The sequence below is a fragment of the Arachis duranensis genome, chromosome 9, assembly GCF_000817695.3.
Source record: "Arachis duranensis cultivar V14167 chromosome 9, aradu.V14167.gnm2.J7QH, whole genome shotgun sequence".
Taxonomy (NCBI): Eukaryota; Viridiplantae; Streptophyta; class Magnoliopsida; order Fabales; family Fabaceae; genus Arachis; species Arachis duranensis.
Genome location: NC_029780.3, coordinates 60017017 through 60035611, shown reverse-complemented (window position 1 = coordinate 60035611; position 18595 = coordinate 60017017).

Below are 18595 nucleotides of genomic sequence, written 5' to 3'. Positions count from 1 at the left end.
CGTAAACTGGCGCTCAACGCCAGTTCCATGTTGTTGTCTGGAGTCAAACGCCAGAAACACGTCACGACCCAGAGTTGAACGCCCAAAACATGTTACAACTTGGCGTTCAACTCCAAGAGAAGCCTCAGCTCGTGGATAGATCAAGCTCAACCCAGACATACACCAAGTGGACCCCGGATGTGGATTTATGCATCAATTAATTACTCTTGTCAACCCTAGTAGCTAGTCTAGTATAAATAGGATAGTCTACTATTGTATTAGACATCTTTGGTCTCAGTTTTACTTTATTATTCATCTTAGGAGACTATTGATCATGTCTTGGGGGCTGGCCATTCGGCCATGCCTTGACCTTTCACTTATGTATTTTCAACGGTGTAGTTTATACACACCATAGATTAAGGGTGTGGAGCTATGTTGTACCTCAAGTTTCAGTGCAATTACTATTATTTTCTATCCAATTCGATTTATTCCAGTTCTAAGATATTCGTTGCACTTCAACTTGATGAATGTGATGATCCATGACACTCATCATCATTTTCACCTATGAACGTGCGTGACTGACAACCACTTCCATTCTACCTTAGGCCGGGCGCATATCTCTTGGATTCCTTAATCAGAATCTTCGTGGTATAAGCTAGAATTGATGGCAGCATTCATGGGAATCCGAAAAGTCTAACCTTGTCTGTGGTATTCCGAGTAGGATTCCGGGATTGAATGACTGTGACGAGCTTCAAACTCCTGAAGGCTGGGTGTTAGTGACAGGCGCAAAAGAATCACTGGATTCTACTCCAACGTGATTGAGAACCGACAGATGATTAGCCGTGCTGTGACAGAGCATTTGGACCATTTTCACTGAGAGGATGGGATGTAGCCATTGACAATGGTGATGCCCTACATATAGCTTGCCATAGAAGAGAGTGATAAAATTGGATAAAAGCAGTAGGAAAGCAGAGATTCAACAGGGACAAGCATCTCCATACGCTTATCTGAAATTCCCACCATGAATTTATGTAAGTATTTCTATCTTTTATTATTTAAGCAAGTATCTCTTTATATTTCCTATAATCAATTATTATCCGCCTGACTGAGATTTACAAGGTGACCATAGCTTGCTTCATACCAACAATCTCTGTGAGATCGACCCTTACTCACATAAGGTATTACTTGGACGACCCAGTACACTTGCTGGTTAGTTGTGCGGAGTTGTGACTAAGTGTAATTCACGTGTGAGAGCTACCAAGTCATTGGAGCTATTGTTGATGATCACAAATCCGTGCACCAACGTTCAACACCCACAAGTGGGTAGGGAACTCAAATTTCCTAGCCCCTCAGGATTAGTGGGTCCCATAGAATCTCCACTTACCCCACCTTATTATCTCTCTTACTCTCACTCTTCCCCACATACTCTTCCCTATAAAGTCTAACCCAATCACATCCATATCTCTTCCTAAAACCATTATAACTCTCACCAACCCCCACCCACTTCAAATTCAAAATTTCCCACCAAATTTCCACCCATTCATTCAAACCCTACCGAATCCCACCCCTATAAATGCCTCTTCTTTCTACCCTTCATACACACACCATTCATACACTTAAGCCCCCATGGCTGAACCCTTTTTCCCTATTTTTCCACTCTATCCTCTTCTTCTTCTACTCTTTTCTTCTTGTTTTGTTCGAGGATGAGCAAAACTTTTAAGTTTGGTATTGGAAAAGCCTTACTTTTTGCTTTCCATTCACACTTATGGCACCCAAAGTCAGAGAATCCTCTAGAAAGAGGAAAGGAAAAGTGGTTGCTTCCACCTCCAAATCTTGGAAGATAGAGAGATTCATCACCAAAGCTCATCAATACTACTTCTATGAAGTAGGGGCAAAGAAGAGGGTGATTCCTGGTGATTCCTGAAGTCCCCTTTAAACTAAAAAGGAATGAGTACCCGGAGATCCGAAGAGAAATCCAGAGGAGAGGTTGGGAAGTCCTAACCAATCCTATTCCGGATGTTGGAATCTTGATGGCGCAAGAGTTCTATGCCAATGCATGGGTCACTAAGAACCATGACACTAGTGCGAACCCACATCCCATAAATAGGAGCACCATGGTCCGAGGACGACTATTGGATTTCAGCTCGAAAAGTGTAAGGTTGGCACTCCATTTGCCACTGATGCAAGGAGACCCACATCCTTACACTAGAAGAGTTAATTTTGATAAAAAACTGGACCAAGTCCTTTCAAACATTTGTGTGGAAGGAGCCCAATAGAAAAAGGATGCTCAAGGTAAGCCTATCCAACTGAGAAGGTTTGACCTCAAGCCCGTAGCTAGAGGATCGTTGGAATTCATCGAACGCTCTATCATCCCTACTAGCAATCGGTTAGAAGTGACCATTGACAGGGCCATTATGATTCATTGCATCATGGTTAGGAGTGAAGTGGAGGTACATGAGGTAATACCTCAAGAGTTGTACAAGAAAGCTAAAAAGCCTTCCACCTTAGCAAGGTTGGCATTCCCCCACCTTATCTGTCATCTGTACAATTCAGCTGGAATTGTCATAGAAGGAGTCATTTCCATTGAAGAGGATAAGCCCATCACTAAAAGAAGGATGGAGCAAACTAGAGAGTCATCACATGGACCACAGCAAGAACATGTGGAGCTGCCTCAACAAGAAATCCCCGATATGCCTCATGGGATGCATTTTCCTCCCCAAGGCTATTGGGACTAATTGTATACTTCTCTATGAAAATTAAGCTCCAGCATGGATCAACTAAGGATGGTACATCAAGAACATTCCACCATCCTCCATGACATAAGAGAAGATCAAAAAGCCATGAGGGAAGAACAAAGAGTTATGAGGGAAGAATAACAGAGGCAAGGGCATGACACAGAAGAAATCAAGCACTCCATTGGATCATCCAAAAGGAGTAGTAGCCACCATCACTGAGGTGGATTCGTTCCATACTTTCCTTTGCCTATGTCATTTATCTGTTTTCCATGTATTTTGTTTTATTGTCTGTTTCTAGTGCGTGATCATCTTTATTTATGTCTTAAAGTTATGAAATATTCCGTGCATCTCTCACCTTGATTAAAAGAAAAATTTTAATTGAAAAAGAAAAGTAACATGCATGAATTTTGAGTTATATATTAAGAATAGTTTAATTATTTGATGTGGTGGCATTGCTTTTAATTTCTGAATGCATGAATGAATAGTGCATATTTGATGTTGGAGTTAAAGAATGTTGGCTCTTGAAAGAATGATGATAAAAGTAAAGTATTATTGGTAATCTAAAAAATCAAAAAATTGATTCTTGAAGCAAGAAAATGCAGCAAAAACTAATAAAAGAAAAACAAATAGAGGTAAATGCAAAAAAAAAAGAGAAGAAAAAAAAGAGAAAAAGCCAATAACTCTTATTATATTTCTATGCTTTTATTTTGTGCCTTCCAAGTATTTGATAAAATGCTTGGGTGGATTTTAATTTAGATTTTTATGTTCTTAACTTGGATTGCTTAATTAGAGACTCTTGGGTTATCACAATTCTTTTGTTGATTGGTGATTGAAAATTGCTAGTTGGCTTAGATTAGGACTTGTGAACTTAAGTTGATCTTGCTCCTTGACTTTCCTTCATTGTTAGAGGATAACAAAGTGAGAGCTAAAGGCAATTACCATCACATTTGATGGTGATAATGAGGATAGGAATTCCAATTCTCAATCCTTGTTATGACTTTTCTTAGTTTTTATTTTACTTCCTTGTTATTTTACTTTCTTGTTCCTTATTCCAAATCCCAAAACTATACTTCCCATAACCAATAATAACTACACTTCCTTGCAATTCCTTGAGAGACGACCCAAGGTTTAAATTTTTTGGTTAATTTTATTGGGTTTGTATTTGTGACAAACAATTTAAATATTGATTGAGGATTGATTGTCAGTTTAGAACTATACTTACAACGCAATATTTTTAGTGAAAATCTTTACCGACATTTTTCCTCTGTCAATAGTTCAAAAGAGCTGCTTCCCTAACTATATGCTTGTGGTGTGAAAAGCTTTAGACTGAGCAGTTAAAGTCATGATCCAAAGCAAAAGAGTGTGCTTAAGAACTCTGGAGTTTATGTATCCGGTGGTAATACCGGAAAACAAAGCGCTTAGGGTCACAGACAAGACTCTAAAGAAGCTGTGTTCAAGAATAAAAAAGAACTAGACTAGGAGAGTCAATAATATCATCTAGATTTTAAGTTCCTAAAGATGACAATTATTCTAAACCTCAAAGGAAAGTGATATGCCAAAACTATTCAGAAGCAAAAAGCTACTAGTCTCGCTCATCTAATTGAAACTGAGCTTCATTGAGAACTCTGAGATTTATTGTATCCTTCTCTTATTTTTATCCTACATTGTTTTTGGTTTCTTAGGGACAAGCAATAGTTTAAGTTTGGTGTTCTGATGAGCGGATATTTTATACGCTTTTTGGCATCATTTTCATATAGTTTTTACTATATTTTGTTTAAGTTTTATTATATTTTCATAAGTTTTAGTGCTAAATTCACATTTTTTTATTCATTTTTGAGTTTGTGTGTTTTATAGTGATTTTCAGGTATTTTTTGGCTGAAATTGATGAGCTTGAACAAAAGTCTGATTCAGAAACAGAGAAAGCACTGCAGATGTTGTCAGGATCTGACCTCTGTGCACTCAAAGGAGCTTTTCTAGAGCTACAAAAGTCCAAATGGTACACTCTGAATGGCTCTAGAAAGATAACATCCAGGTCTTTCCAAAAACAGATAATAGTCTATACTTTGCTTTAGAAATAAAGGCCTAAAACGGGCATTCAATGCCAGCCACCAGCCCCATTCCTAGCGTCCAGGGCCCACAGGGGAGCAGCTGGCATCCAATGCCTAAAAGGGAGTCCCTAGCCAGCATTCAATGCCCCTATGGAGTCCTAGCTCGTGGAGACACTCAAAGCTCAGCCCAAACACTCACCAAGTAGGTCCGAAAAGTGTATTTTTGAACCCCTAAGACTAGTCTATCATATTTCTGTAATCCTTAGTCATTATATTAGTATATATAGACAAGAGCTCACCCTTGTTAGCAGCTCTTGGACACTTTACATGTTTTTCATTACTATTTTCTGTACAGTATGAGTCACTAACCTCCTAAAGTTAAGGTTAGGAGCTCTGCTAAATTTCATGGATCAATAATATTACTGTTCTAGTTCAATATGTCTGATTCTATTCTCTTATGCAACCTCATTTTTTATCTTATGAATTGAGGGTGACCCATGACAATCACCCTTGTTCTACATGGGTTATGTGTGACTCCTGATCCGGATAGCATTGAACCAAATCTAAAGATTGCATTGCGGATTCCAATAGAGTACCTGGGCAACTTTGGATATGTGACATGAAATCCTATTATCTGTGGGTAAATAAGGTCTCTGTGGCGCTAAGGCTAGAGTCAGAGAAGTAGCACTTTCTGATGTAGAAGATCTACCTTGTCTGTGGCACATTGAGTAGGATCGTAAAGGGGAATGGATTGGTTAAAGCTTCATCTTCTGCTACAGTGAGAAATGTAGAGGTGGCTTGATGAGAGGACATGAGTCACTTCAACATGGTGGATTGCTACAGTAATGGAGGTTAATTTGATGAGAGGACATGAGTTAATCACTTACGACTGCCATTGAAGGAATCGGAAAGTTATTGAAGAAGACAATAAGAAAGTTTAATCCGGAAAGAGAAAGCATCTCCAAAACCTCAACCGTTCTCATACCACTGATTTCACACATATCTAGTAACATTTTATTTATCTATCTATTTTATGCATTTTTTCGTAACAAACTATATTTTCTATCTACCTAACTAAGATCTACAAGATAACCACTACTTGCTCAAACCAAAAATCTCTATGGGATCAACCCTCACTCACCTGAGGTATTACTTGGATGACCCGGTATACTTGCCGGTTTATCTGTGCAAAACGTGCGGAGTCAGTTTCATGCACCAATGGATATGGTGGATACCTTGGTTGAGGAGGTACTTGAGGCAAACTAATATGAAGAGCATGAAGAATAAATTCAGAAAATCCAAGTAAAAGATCCAGAGGAAGCACAAGCAACTGAAAAATCACTTGAGAGCAAGGAAGAAGAGCCACCAAAACAGGAATTGAAGCCTCTACCTCCAAGTCTCAAGTATGCTTTTCTTGGTGCCAAGAAAACCTTCCCAATAATTATCAACTCCACCTTGAGCACACAAGAAGAAGAGAAGCTACTAGATGTATTGAGGACTCACAAGAGTGCATTGGGGTGGACCATTGAGGATCTAAAGGACATAAGCCCCATCATTTGTATGCATAAGATACTTCTGGAGGAGGATTCTAAGCCAGTGGTACAACCTCAAATAAGACTTAATCCCACAATGAAAAAAGTAGTTCAGAAGGAGGTAATGAAGTTGTGTGATGTTGGAATCATATACCCCATCTCTGACAGCCCCTAGGTCAGTCCAATCCATGTGGTACCAAAGAAGGGAGGCATGACGGTCATCTCTAATGAGAAGAATGAGCTTATACCCACCAGAACAATAACTACGTGGTAGATGTGCATTGATTACAGAAGACTAAACAATGCCACAAGGAAGGATCATTTCCCATTGCCCTTCATTGTTCAGATGTTAGAAAGACTAGTTGGAAATGCATTTTATTGCTTTTTGGATGGGTATTTTGGATATAATAAGATCGTGGTGGACTCGAAGGACTAAGATAAGACTTCATTCACTTGCCCCTTTGGATTCTTTGCATATAGAAGAATGCCATTTGGGCTATGTAATGCTCTAGCGACCTTCCAGAGATGCATGCTCTCAATCTTCTCTGATTTGGTAGAAAACTTCATTGAAGTATTTATGGATGATTTTTCTATTTTTGGTGATTCATTTAATACCTGTTTGCATTATCTTACCCTTGGTTTGAGGAGATGCCAAGAAACAAATTTGGTTTTAAATTGGGAAAAATGTCATTTCATGGTACTCGAGGGAATAGTTCTTGGTCATAAAGTCTCAAATAGGGGTATAGAAGTTGACAAAGCAAAGATAGAAGTCATAGAAAAACTTTTTTTACTCGAGACAAGTTTCTTAGGGCATGCGGGGTTTTATAGAAGATTTATCAAAGATTTTTCTAAAATAGTCAAGCCACTTAGCAATCTGTTAGTGGCTGACAACCCTTTTATCTTTGATGATGAATGCAATTATGCTTTTGATATTCTGAAAACCAAACTCACTTCAGCATCAATAATCACACCCCCCAATTAGGGACTTCCTTTGAGCTCATGTGTGATGCAAGTGATCTTACAATTAGTGCTGTTTTAGGGCAAAAGAAGGATAGGTTGCATCATGTCATTTACTATGCAAGCAAAGTATTGAATGAAGCAGAAAGAAATTATACCACAACGGAGAAAGAATTACTAGCAGTTGTGTATGATTTTGATAAGTTTAGGCAATATTTAATTGGTTCAAAAATAGTGGTTTACACTGGCCATGTTGTCCTTAAGTATTTGATGTCAAAACAGGATGTTAAGCCAATGCTCATTAGATGGGTGTTGCTATTACAAGAATTTGACATTGAAATCAGAGATAGGAATGGGAGTGAGAATCAAGTTGCTAACCGCTTGTCAAGGCTACCTCATGAAATCAACCAAGAACTTTCATGATTTGTAAATGAAAAGTTTCCATATGAGCACCTCTTGCTAGTTCAACAAGCACCTTGGTTTACAGATATTGCAAACTACAAGGTAAGAAGGAAAATCCCACAAGAATTCACAATGCAACAAATCAAGAAGTTCCTTAATGATGCCAAACAATTCTTGTGGGATGAATCTTTTCTCTTCAAAAGGTGCCCAAATGGTATGATCAGAAGATATGTGGCAGAAGAGGAAATGAAAGATATTTTATGGCATTGCCATGGCTCTTGTTATGGTGGTAACTTTGGTGCTAAAAGAATGGCTGCAAAGGTTCTCTAAAGTGGATTCTATTGGCCCACAATTTTCAAAGATGCTCGGGAATTTGTTATCCAATGCAATGAGTTCCAAAGGTATAGGAGTTTGACAAGGAAGAATGAGATGCCCCAAAGATACACCCAAGAAGTAGAATAGTTTGATGTATGGGGGATAGATTTCATGGGCCCCTTCCCTCCATCATACTCATTTAATTACATACTTGTAGCTGTGGAATATGTCTCAAAGTGGGTGAAAGCAATTGCTACCACCACAAATGATGCCAACATAGTTCTTCAATTCTTGAGGAAGAACATCTTTACAAGATTTGGAGTGCCCAAGGGTTTGATAATTGATGGTGGAAGCCACTTCTGCAACAGGCATTTGAATGTTCTTCTTCACAAATATGAGGTGACTCACAAGGTGGCTACACCATATCATCCACAAACTAATGGCCAGGTAGAGCCAGCAAATAGAGAATTAAAGAGAATCCTAGAAAAAACAGTTGGAGCTACAAGGAAAAATTGGGCAAGGAAGTCAGATGATTCTCTTTGGGCATACAGGACTATCATAGTGGCTGGCCATAGATGATGCATCCAACGAAACTTTCACAAGGAAGGCCATAGATGACAAGCACTATCATAGTGGATCTTGGGCCAAGGAGGAGACTGTGGACAAGCTAACTTGAACAAGGAAGATAAATCGTCAAATTAGTGACGTTAAAGAAGCGCTTCATGCGAAAGGTAACCCCTGCTTAATATCCTTTGATTTTATGCCTTGATAGTTAGTAATAAAGTAGCTCTTCATATGCATTTAAAGAAATAAATCAATTGTGACTGAGGCTCATAAAGTTTTACATGCAGCATATGATGAACATTAAGTTTGGTGTGCACAAAGGCACTCTAAGATAGCTTCATGAAACATTAACTGTGTCTATCATAGCAACTTAACTCATCATTCCTATAGCACATATTTAGAAACTAAGTTTGGTGTCCACATATACCACATGCACATTGAAACTGTAAGTCACAATTTGATTTTCTTTTAGCATAAGAAAGCAACAATATCTTTTAGTCATTTTGTTAGTTTTAAAAACTATTTTCCGCCACTAACCATTGAAGGAAACTTTGAATTTTTGTTATTTATTTTGAAAAGGGAATCTCAAGGAAAGGATTGATGGACGAAAGCCTTATAAGGCTAAGGGAATTTGGACACTACATGAAAAGAGAGTCACATGTGTCTTGGTCCTCGTGCTTTGGGAAGACCACTTTGACATGTATAGGCTAGAAAGTTTCTTTCTTCCCCATGCCACAACTGAATCATCAATATCCTCCGACCAACCACATTAACTATCAATCGTTGTCTTTACTTCTCCTTTGCATGAATACCATTGAATCCACATACCATTAATCCTCACCATCCTTCCTTACCAACTTTTCACCAATAAATACACAACCCCCTAGCCGAAAGCACAACCCTCACTCATCCTGATTACCTTTGCTTCATTACTTCACATTGACGCTTTAAGATTTTAGGCAACTTTCATTCTCTCATCACTGAACCATACTTCCCTTAAATTTCCTCATTACCTTGCCTTCACCCTTTGAACTTGTGTTGGAATTTCTTTTGAATCACTATTCTCCTTCTCTAGGCCTTTTCTTCTTTACCCTTGCTCAGATACTCTTTTGTGCATGAGGACAAACACTGTTCTAAGTTTGGTGTGGATTCAACCCTCTTCATTAATAATGAGCGGATATTTTATGCGCTTTTTGGCATTGTTTTCATATAGTTTTTAGTATGTTTTATATAAGTTTTATTATATTTTCATAGGTTTTAGTGCAAAATTCACATTTTTTTATTCTACTTTGAGTTTGTGTGTTTTTATGTAATTTTAGGTATTTTTTGGCTGAAATTGTGGAGCTAGAGCAAAAGTCTGATTCAGAGGCAGGGAAAGCACTGCAGATGCTGTTTGTATCTGACATCCTTGCACTCGAAAGATTTTTTCTAGAGCTACAGACTTCCAAATGGAACATTCTCAATGGCTATGGAAAGCTAACATCCAGAGCTTTCCAAAAATATATAATAGTCTATATTTTTCTTCATAATTGAAGGCCCAAAACTGGCGTTCAACGCCAGCCTCCTGCTGTATTCTGGCGTCCAGCACTCAAAGGAGAAAAGACCTGTGTCCAACGCCCATAAAGGACCCCCTAGGCAGCGTTCAACGCCCTAGAGGCCTTTTAGCATGTAGATCTCAATCAAGCTCAGCCCAAACACTCACTACGTGGGCCCCAAAAGTGGATTTTAGCACTAAAAGACTGTTTTACCTTTTTTTATGTAATCCTTAGTCATTACTCTAGTATTTATTTGAGAAATTTTACATTCTAAGAAGTTTTTATTCAGCCTATTTTTGAATTACACATTGTATTTTCTATCAGTATGAGTTTCTAAACCTCCTAGGTTGAGGGGAGGAGCTCTGCTGAGTTTTATGGATCAATAAAGTACTACTGTTCTTTTTCAATTCGTGTTTGATTCTCTATTCCAAGATGTATCTTCGTTCTTCATTCAAAGAACGCATTCCTAACAACCACCCGTGTTCTTCTTGGGTTTGTGTGACTACATAACTGGAAAGCATTGAATCACTAGCTTGATTATACATCTCTTAGACGGCTAATCCACGACTTCGTTGGGGACTTCTCAAGACACCAGTTCAGCCGAGGTATGGGGAGATTAGAGTCTTTGTGGTAGAGGCTAGAACCAAAGGTGCAGCATTCTCTGATCCAGAAGATTTGACCTTGTCTGTGGCATTTTGAGTAGGCTCACTAAGGAGAATAAACCAGTATTGATCACATACAGCCTGCCATAGAAGAAATCATTCACAGTTGAAAAAGATAGTAAGACCAGATTAATCCAAAAGAACAAAGCAACTCGAAGCCTTAACCATCTTCTTATCACTGGTTATAATCAAACATAGTAATTCCATCTTCTTCTCTTTTTATGCATTTAAACAAATCTAACAACTCTTCTATTCGCCTGACTAAGATCTACAAGATAACCATAGCTTTCTTCAAACCACAATCCTCATGGGATTAACCTTGACTCGCTTAGGTATACTTGGACGACCTAGTGCACTTGCTGGTTTAGTTGTACTAAGTATGGGAATTCGTGCACCTAGATTTTGGCGCCATTGCCAGGGATTATTCGAGTTTGGACAATTGACGGATTATCTTGTTGCTTAAATTAGGAATTGTTTTTAATTTTTTATGAGTCTTTTTATTTTCCTCTTCTTTTTCGAAAAAAAATTTCAAAAACCTTTTCTTTTCTTTATTTAATCTTTGTTTTTGGTTTGAGTCTTTTGTTTTTGTTCTTGTTGAATTTTTAAATTTCTTGAGTCTTCTAAAAATTTTCAAAAAATTGTTTCTTTTGTTTGAGTCATGTGTCAATCCTTAAGTTTGGTGTCTTCTTGTGTCTTTTCTTTAAAATTTTCGAAAATTGTGTCTTTGGTTTTCAAAATTTTTAAGTTTGGTGTCCTTTGCGTATTCTTGTTTTCTTTGAATTCTTTGAGTTTTGTTCTTAGTGTTCTTCTTGATCTTTCAAGTGTTCTTGTTTTTCTTCTTATTTTAATCTGAAAATTTTTAACTTTGGTGTCTCTTTGTGTTTTTCTTTGCAATTTTCGCACACTACGTGTTTTTAGATCTAAAAGTTTTAAGTTTGGTGTCTTTTTGTTATTTTTCTCTTTCTTCATTAAATTCAAAAATAAAAAAATAAAATATCTTTTCTTATCTTTATCTCAATTTTCCAAAACTACAACCAATTTTTTAAAATTTAAGTTCCAAATCATTATCTTATCTTATCTTAGTTTTAAATTTCAAAATTCAAATCTTTTCAAAAATCACATCTTTTTCAAATCTTTATCTTATGTTGTTTTAAATTCTAAATTCAAAAATTTAAAATTAAAAATTCAAAAATCTTATCTTATCTTATTTCAAATTCAAAATTTAAAATTCAATTTCAAAATTTAAAATTTAAATTTCAAATTTCAAAATCAAATCCTTTTCAAAAATCAAATTTCAAATCTTATCTTTTTCAAATCTTTTTAAATTCTTATCTTATCTTTTCTAATTTCAAAATTTAAAATCAAATATTTTTAAAATCTTTTCAAATTTATATCATATATTTTCTAATTTCAAATTTTGAATTCAAATATTTTCTAATCTTCTATCTTATCTTGTTTTCAAATCATTCTTAATTAGTTACTTGTTTTTTAATACTTCCTAACTACTTCTTATCTCTTCTAATTTTTGAAAACTTCTCTTCTATTTTTCTCTCTTATTTTTTGAAAACCACTCTCTAATTTTCAACTCTTTTTAATTAGTTAAGCTTTTAATTTTTCTATTTGAAAATAAAAATAAAAATATTTTAATTCTAGTTTCTAATTTTGCTTTTAAAATTTTGAAATCTCTCTCTCATCTCTCCTCTTCTATTCTTCTTTTCTCTTCTTCTTCACATCTCACTGGGAGTTCTCTATCCTCTGGCATAGAAGCTTCATTTCTTATTGTATCTGTGTTTTCTTGTTTATGACCAGAAACAGAAACAAAGAACCTCTCTTTAATCCTGATCCTGAACCTGAGAAAATTCTTAGGAAGCGTTTGCAACAAGCTAAACCACAACATTCCAGAAGAAACTACTCATACATTTTCAAACTAGAAGCAGAACACATGGCAGCTAAAGCTAATCATGAAGGAGAGGCAAGAAAGGTTCTTTGTGCTTACACCAAGTCAGAGGTTCTTTATCCTCCCAACATGATCTCAGACCGGACCACACTAGACATCTTCTATGATGGCTTTTCAGAGATATCCAAGATATCACTGGATAACTCTGCTGGTGGATCACCCCACTGGAAGAAAATGCCTGAAGAGGCAAGAGAACTCATAGACATGGTTGCAAACAACCAGTTTATGTACACTTCTAAGAGAAACCTTGAGAATACTAGTGTAGCTCAGAAGAAAGGAGTTCTTGAAGTTGACACTCTGAATGCCATATTGGCTCAGAATAAGATCTTGACCCAGTAGATCAATATGATCTCTCAGCATTTGACTGGAATGCATGCTGCAGCTGGCAGCACCCAAGAAGCTTTTTTTGAAGTAGAAGCTTATGATATTGACCAACCCACCATGGAAAAGGTGAATTACATGGGAGAACCCTATGGAAACACCTACAATCTCTAATGGAGGAGTCATCCTAACCTTTCATGGAAGGATCAATAGAAGCCTCAACAAGGCTTCAACAACAGTCAAGGTGGAAGGAACCAAAACAGGTTCAACAACAGACCACCATTCCTATCTTCTCAAGGAAATATGGAGACTCCTAAGCAGAGCCTTTTTGACTTAGTTACTATAGTCTCCAACCACTCTAAGACCACTCATAGTTTCATAACTGAAACAAGGTCTTCCATTAGAAATTTAGAGGTACAAGTTGGTCAACTGAGAAAGAATATCCCTGAGATCCCTCCTGACACTCTTCCTAGTAACACTAAAGTAAATCCAATAGAAGAATGCAAGGCCATCACCAATGAAGTTAAAGCTGAATCTGGAGAGTCTGGGATAGCGTTGAAGGCCAGTGAAGAGTATATCACTGGGCGTTCAACACCCAAACAGGCACCAAAGCTGGCGCTGAATGCCAGTGAGGAAGCCCTCACTAGGCGTTCAACGCCCAAACTTGCAGGGACTCTGGTGTTGAACACCAGTAATGACATCCTTGCTGGGTGTTGAACGCCCAACTTGGTGAAGGGATGCATGATGGGCATTCAACACCCAAAGAACCATCAGAACTGGTGTTGAACACCAGTGATGGTATACCTTCCAAATGTTCATTACCTACTGAAGTTATCCATATCCAGGAACTAAAGGAAGCCAAGACTCATGTAGATACCAAAGAGGTTCCTTTGCATGCACTTCTGCAGTGCATGAGTTATAATGAACACTCATCCTCTGATGAGGATGAAGACTCTAGGGAAGAGCAAGTTGCTCGGTACCTAGGAGCTCTCATGAAGCTGAATGCAAAGTTATTTGGTACAAGAGCAAGTTGCTCGCATTTTGGCATTATTTTCATATAGTTTTTAGTATGTTTTGTTTAAGTTTTAATATATTTTCATAGGTTTTAGTGCAAAATTCACATTTTTAGATTCTACTTTGAGTTTTTGTGATTTTATGTAATTTCAGGTATTTTCTGGCTGAAATTGATGAGTTGGAGGAAAAGTCTTATTCAGAGGCAGAGAAAGCATTGTAGATGTTGTTCGTATCTGGCCTGCTTGCACTTGAAAGAGTTTTTCTAGAGCTACAGACATCCAAATGGAGCACTATTAATGGCTATGGAAAGCAAACATCCAGAGCTTTCCAGAAATTTATAATAATTCATACTTTGCTTCATAATTGAAGGCCCAAAACTGGCGTTCAACGCTAGCCTCCTACCCTATTCTGGCATCCAGCGCCCAAAAGAGAAGAGACCAGCATCCAATGCCTATAAAGGACCCCCTAGCCAGTGTTCAATGCCCTAGAGGTCTCCTAGCTCTTGGATCTCAACCAAGCTTAGCCCAAACACTCACCATCTGGGCCCTAGATGTGGATTTTAGCACTAAAAGACTGCTTTACCCTTTTTATGTAATCCTTTGTCATTAGTATAGTATTTATTTGAGAACATTTACATTCTAAGAAGCTTTTCTTCAGCCTATTTTTGAATTAAACATTGTATTTTCTATCAGTATGAGTTTCTAAACCTCCTAGGTTGAGGAGAAGAGCTCTGCTGAGTTTTATAAATCAATAAAGTACTACTGTTTTTTCTCAATTTGTGTTTGATTCTCTATTCTAAGATGTATCTTTGTTCTTCATTCTAAGACCGTGTGCCTGACAACCACCCGTGTTCTTCTTGGGTTTGTGTGACTACGTAACTACAAAGCATTGAACCACTAGCTTGATTATACTTTTCTTAGATGACTAATCCACGACTTCGTTGGGGACTTCTCGAGACACCAGTTCTGCCAAGGTATGGGGAGATTAAAGTCTTTGTGGTAGTGGCTAGAACAGAAGGCACGACATTCTCTAATTTGGAAGATTCGACCTTGTCTGTGGTATTTTGAGTAGGATCACTAAGCGGAATAAACTGCAGGAGCTTCACCCTCAATCGGAATGGATCCGCACTAACCCTGGGGGTTCAGATCTGGAGGAGCATTAGTGACCTCTCAACCGGTGTTGATTACATACAGCCTGCCATAGAAGAAATCATTCACAGTTGAAGAAGACAGTAAGACCAGATTAATCCAAAAGAACAAAGCATATCCAAGCCTTAACCATCTTCTTATCACTAGTTATAATCAAACATAGTAATTCCATCTTCTTTTCTTTTTATGCATTTAAACAAATCCAACAACTCTTCTATTCGCCAGACTAAGATCTACAAGATAACCATAGCTTGATTTAAACCGCAATCATTGTAGGATTGACCCTGGCTCACTTAGGTATTACTTGGATGACCTAGTGGACTTGCTAGTTCAGTTATACGAAGTGTGGGAATTCGTGCACCAATTAACAATCAATGGCCTCTTCATCAAGTGCAAAGAAGAGGAAAGGAAAGCAACCCATGGAGCCACCCAAATTTGATGAGAAAAGATTTAAATCCAAGTTCCATGAGCTTCAATTTAATGAATGGATGGTGCATAAAGAAGCCATCCCAGAGTTGGCTTTCAAACTCGGAAAAGACGAATACCCTTGAATAAAGGAGATTCAAAAAAGGAGGTGAGAACTTCTCTACGACTAACCTACAACAGTAAGCTTAACTCTTGTACAAGTATTTTATGCAAATGCGGTGAAAGAACTGATGAATCCATATTTGATGATGATTTTTGGTTGAAATTGTGTCAATTTCACCATGCAAACCTATATTTATTCCCTTAAATAGCATGCTTTTGAGTTTTCCTCCTAAATTATGCTTGATTATGAAAACATGCTCTTTTGTGCTTAATTTAGTCAATTTTATTCCATTTACATTCCATTCGATGCCTTGATATTTCGTTGAGTGATTTCATATGCAATAGGTAGGACTGGCTTGGTAGGAATGGAAGAAGAGCATGTAAGAGGGAGGAAACATGAAGAAACAAAGGAGAAAAGCATTGCCAAGTGTGCATGCGCACAGTCTCTTGTGCATACGCACAACCTGAGAATTCGGTCGAGTGTGCATGCGCACACACTTGTACGTACGCACAGGTACCAGCACGTGCCCTCATTAAAATTGCACGTGACTCGCATTTTGGGAGTTTTTGGAGGCCAAATCTGATGGCTAGAGCTCATATTGAAGGGGCAACATTTTGGAAAAACATAGCATATCATTAGGAGTAGTTTTCATATAGTGGTAGGAGGCTTTAGGTAAATTTTTATTTAAGTTTTCTCTCAACACCATTAGGGTTTCCATTAGGGTTTTCATTTCAAGTGCCATTTTTCATTTTTGATCTTGGATTTTTGCTTGCCTCAATTGTAAGTGTTTCTTAATTACTTCTTTTTATAGCTACAATTTTGATACTCTTTCTTGGAGTTAAGGTCATATTGTTAATATATATACTTTTTGCAATTTTGATTTCTTGTTGATGACTTTGAGGATTGCTGATTATTATATGCTTGGTTGAGTTAGTATTGTTGATTTTGATCATTAGTTGCTCATAGTTTCAAGCATTTTCTCAATTTTTCCATGTCTAATGTTTATGCCAACCAAGTGTTTGTGGAAATGTCAATTTTGATTATGGGCTAAGTTTCCACCTCTTGGCTTTGGGAAAATGAGCATATGGGTTCCTAGAATTGGAATGTCCAACATTTAGTGATAATTCTTAGATAGTTAATTGTTCTTGTTTCCACTAACACTAAATTGTTGCTAAGGCAATTAACAAGTGAGTTAGGATTTGTGGATTAAGAACAACTATGCTCACTTGACCTACTCTTCGATATAAGAGTTAACTAAGTGAGATTAATCCATCACAATTGTCATAGTTGTGGTTGCAACAAGGAAAGGATCCCCTAGCACATCTCAAGCCAAGAATCCATTTAGGCTTTGAATCACACACACACATACATCAGTCACTTTTATATCTTACTTGTTCATATTACATAGCAAGTTCTTTAATTCCTTCATTAGTTTATTAACTGCAATTTTGAGTGTTCTTTCATTCCTTTAATTATTTATCCATTTATTGAAAATCTCTTTTGCCTTTACAACCGAAATTGTGCACTCATTGGCACTAATTCTTGGGAGATGACTCGGGATTCTACTCCCGGATTTAAATTGGTTTTTGAAGTGTGCACTCATTGGCACTAATTCTTCCTTGCCTTTGTTGCTCCTCTCTCATGATTCTTTGATCTTCTCTAATTTCATGGAGGAGGATGGAATGTTCTTGGTGCTCTACCCTTAGTTGTCCCATGTTAGAACTCAATTCTTCTAGGGAGGTATTGATTTGCTCCCAATAGTTTTGTGGAGGAAAGTGCATCCCTTGAGGCATCTCAGGGATTTCATGATGAGGAATTTCCTCATGTCCATGAGTGAGATCTCTTGTTTGCTCCATCCTCTTCTTAGTGATGGGCTTGTCCTCATCAATGAGGATGTCTCCCTCTATGTTAATTCCAACTGAATTACAGAGGTGACAAATGAGATGAGGGAAGGCTAACCTTGCCAAGGTAGAGGACTTGTCCGCCACCTTATAAAGTTCTTGGGATATAACCTCATGAACTTCTACTTCCTCTCCAATCATGATGCTATGAACCATGATAGCCCGGTCTATAGTAGCTTCGGACCAGTTGCTAGTGGGAATGATTGAGCGTTGGATAAACTCCAACCATCCCCTAGCCACGGGCATGAGGTCATGCCTTCTCAGTTGAACCGGCTTCCCTCTTGAATCTCTCTTCCATTGAGCGCCCTCTTCACAAATGTCTATGAGGACTTGGTCCAACCTTTGATCAAAGTTGACCCTTCTAGTGTAGGGGTGTTCATCTCCTTGCATCATGGGCAAGTTGAATGCCAACCTTACATTTTCCGGACTAAAATCTAAGCATTTCCCCCGAACCATTGTAAGCCAATTCTTTGGGTCCGGGTTCACACTTTGATCATGGTTCTTGGTGATCCATGCATTGGCATAGAACTCTTGAACCATTAAGATTCTGACTTGTTGAATGGGGTTGGTAAGAACTTCCCAACCTCTTCTTTGGATCTCATGTCGGATCTCTGGATATTCAATCTTTTTGAGTTTGAAAGGGACCTCGGGGATCACCTTCTTCATGGCCACAACTTCATAAAAGTGGTCTTGATGCACCCTTGAGATGAATCTCTCCATCTCCCATGACTCGGAGGTGGAAGCTTTTGCCTTCCCTTTCCTCTTTCTAGAGGTTTCTCTGGCCTTAGGTGCCATAAATGGTTATGGAAAAACAAAAAGCAATGCTTTTACCACATCAAACTTAGAAGGTTTGCTCGTCCTCGCGCAAAAGAGGAAAGAAAAGAGTAGAAAAAGAGGAAATAGAGGAGATGGAGGGGGCTTTTGTGGTTCGCTTGAGGGGGAGAAGTAGTGTTTAGGTTGTGTGAAAATGAAGGAGTGAAGATGGGTTTATATAGG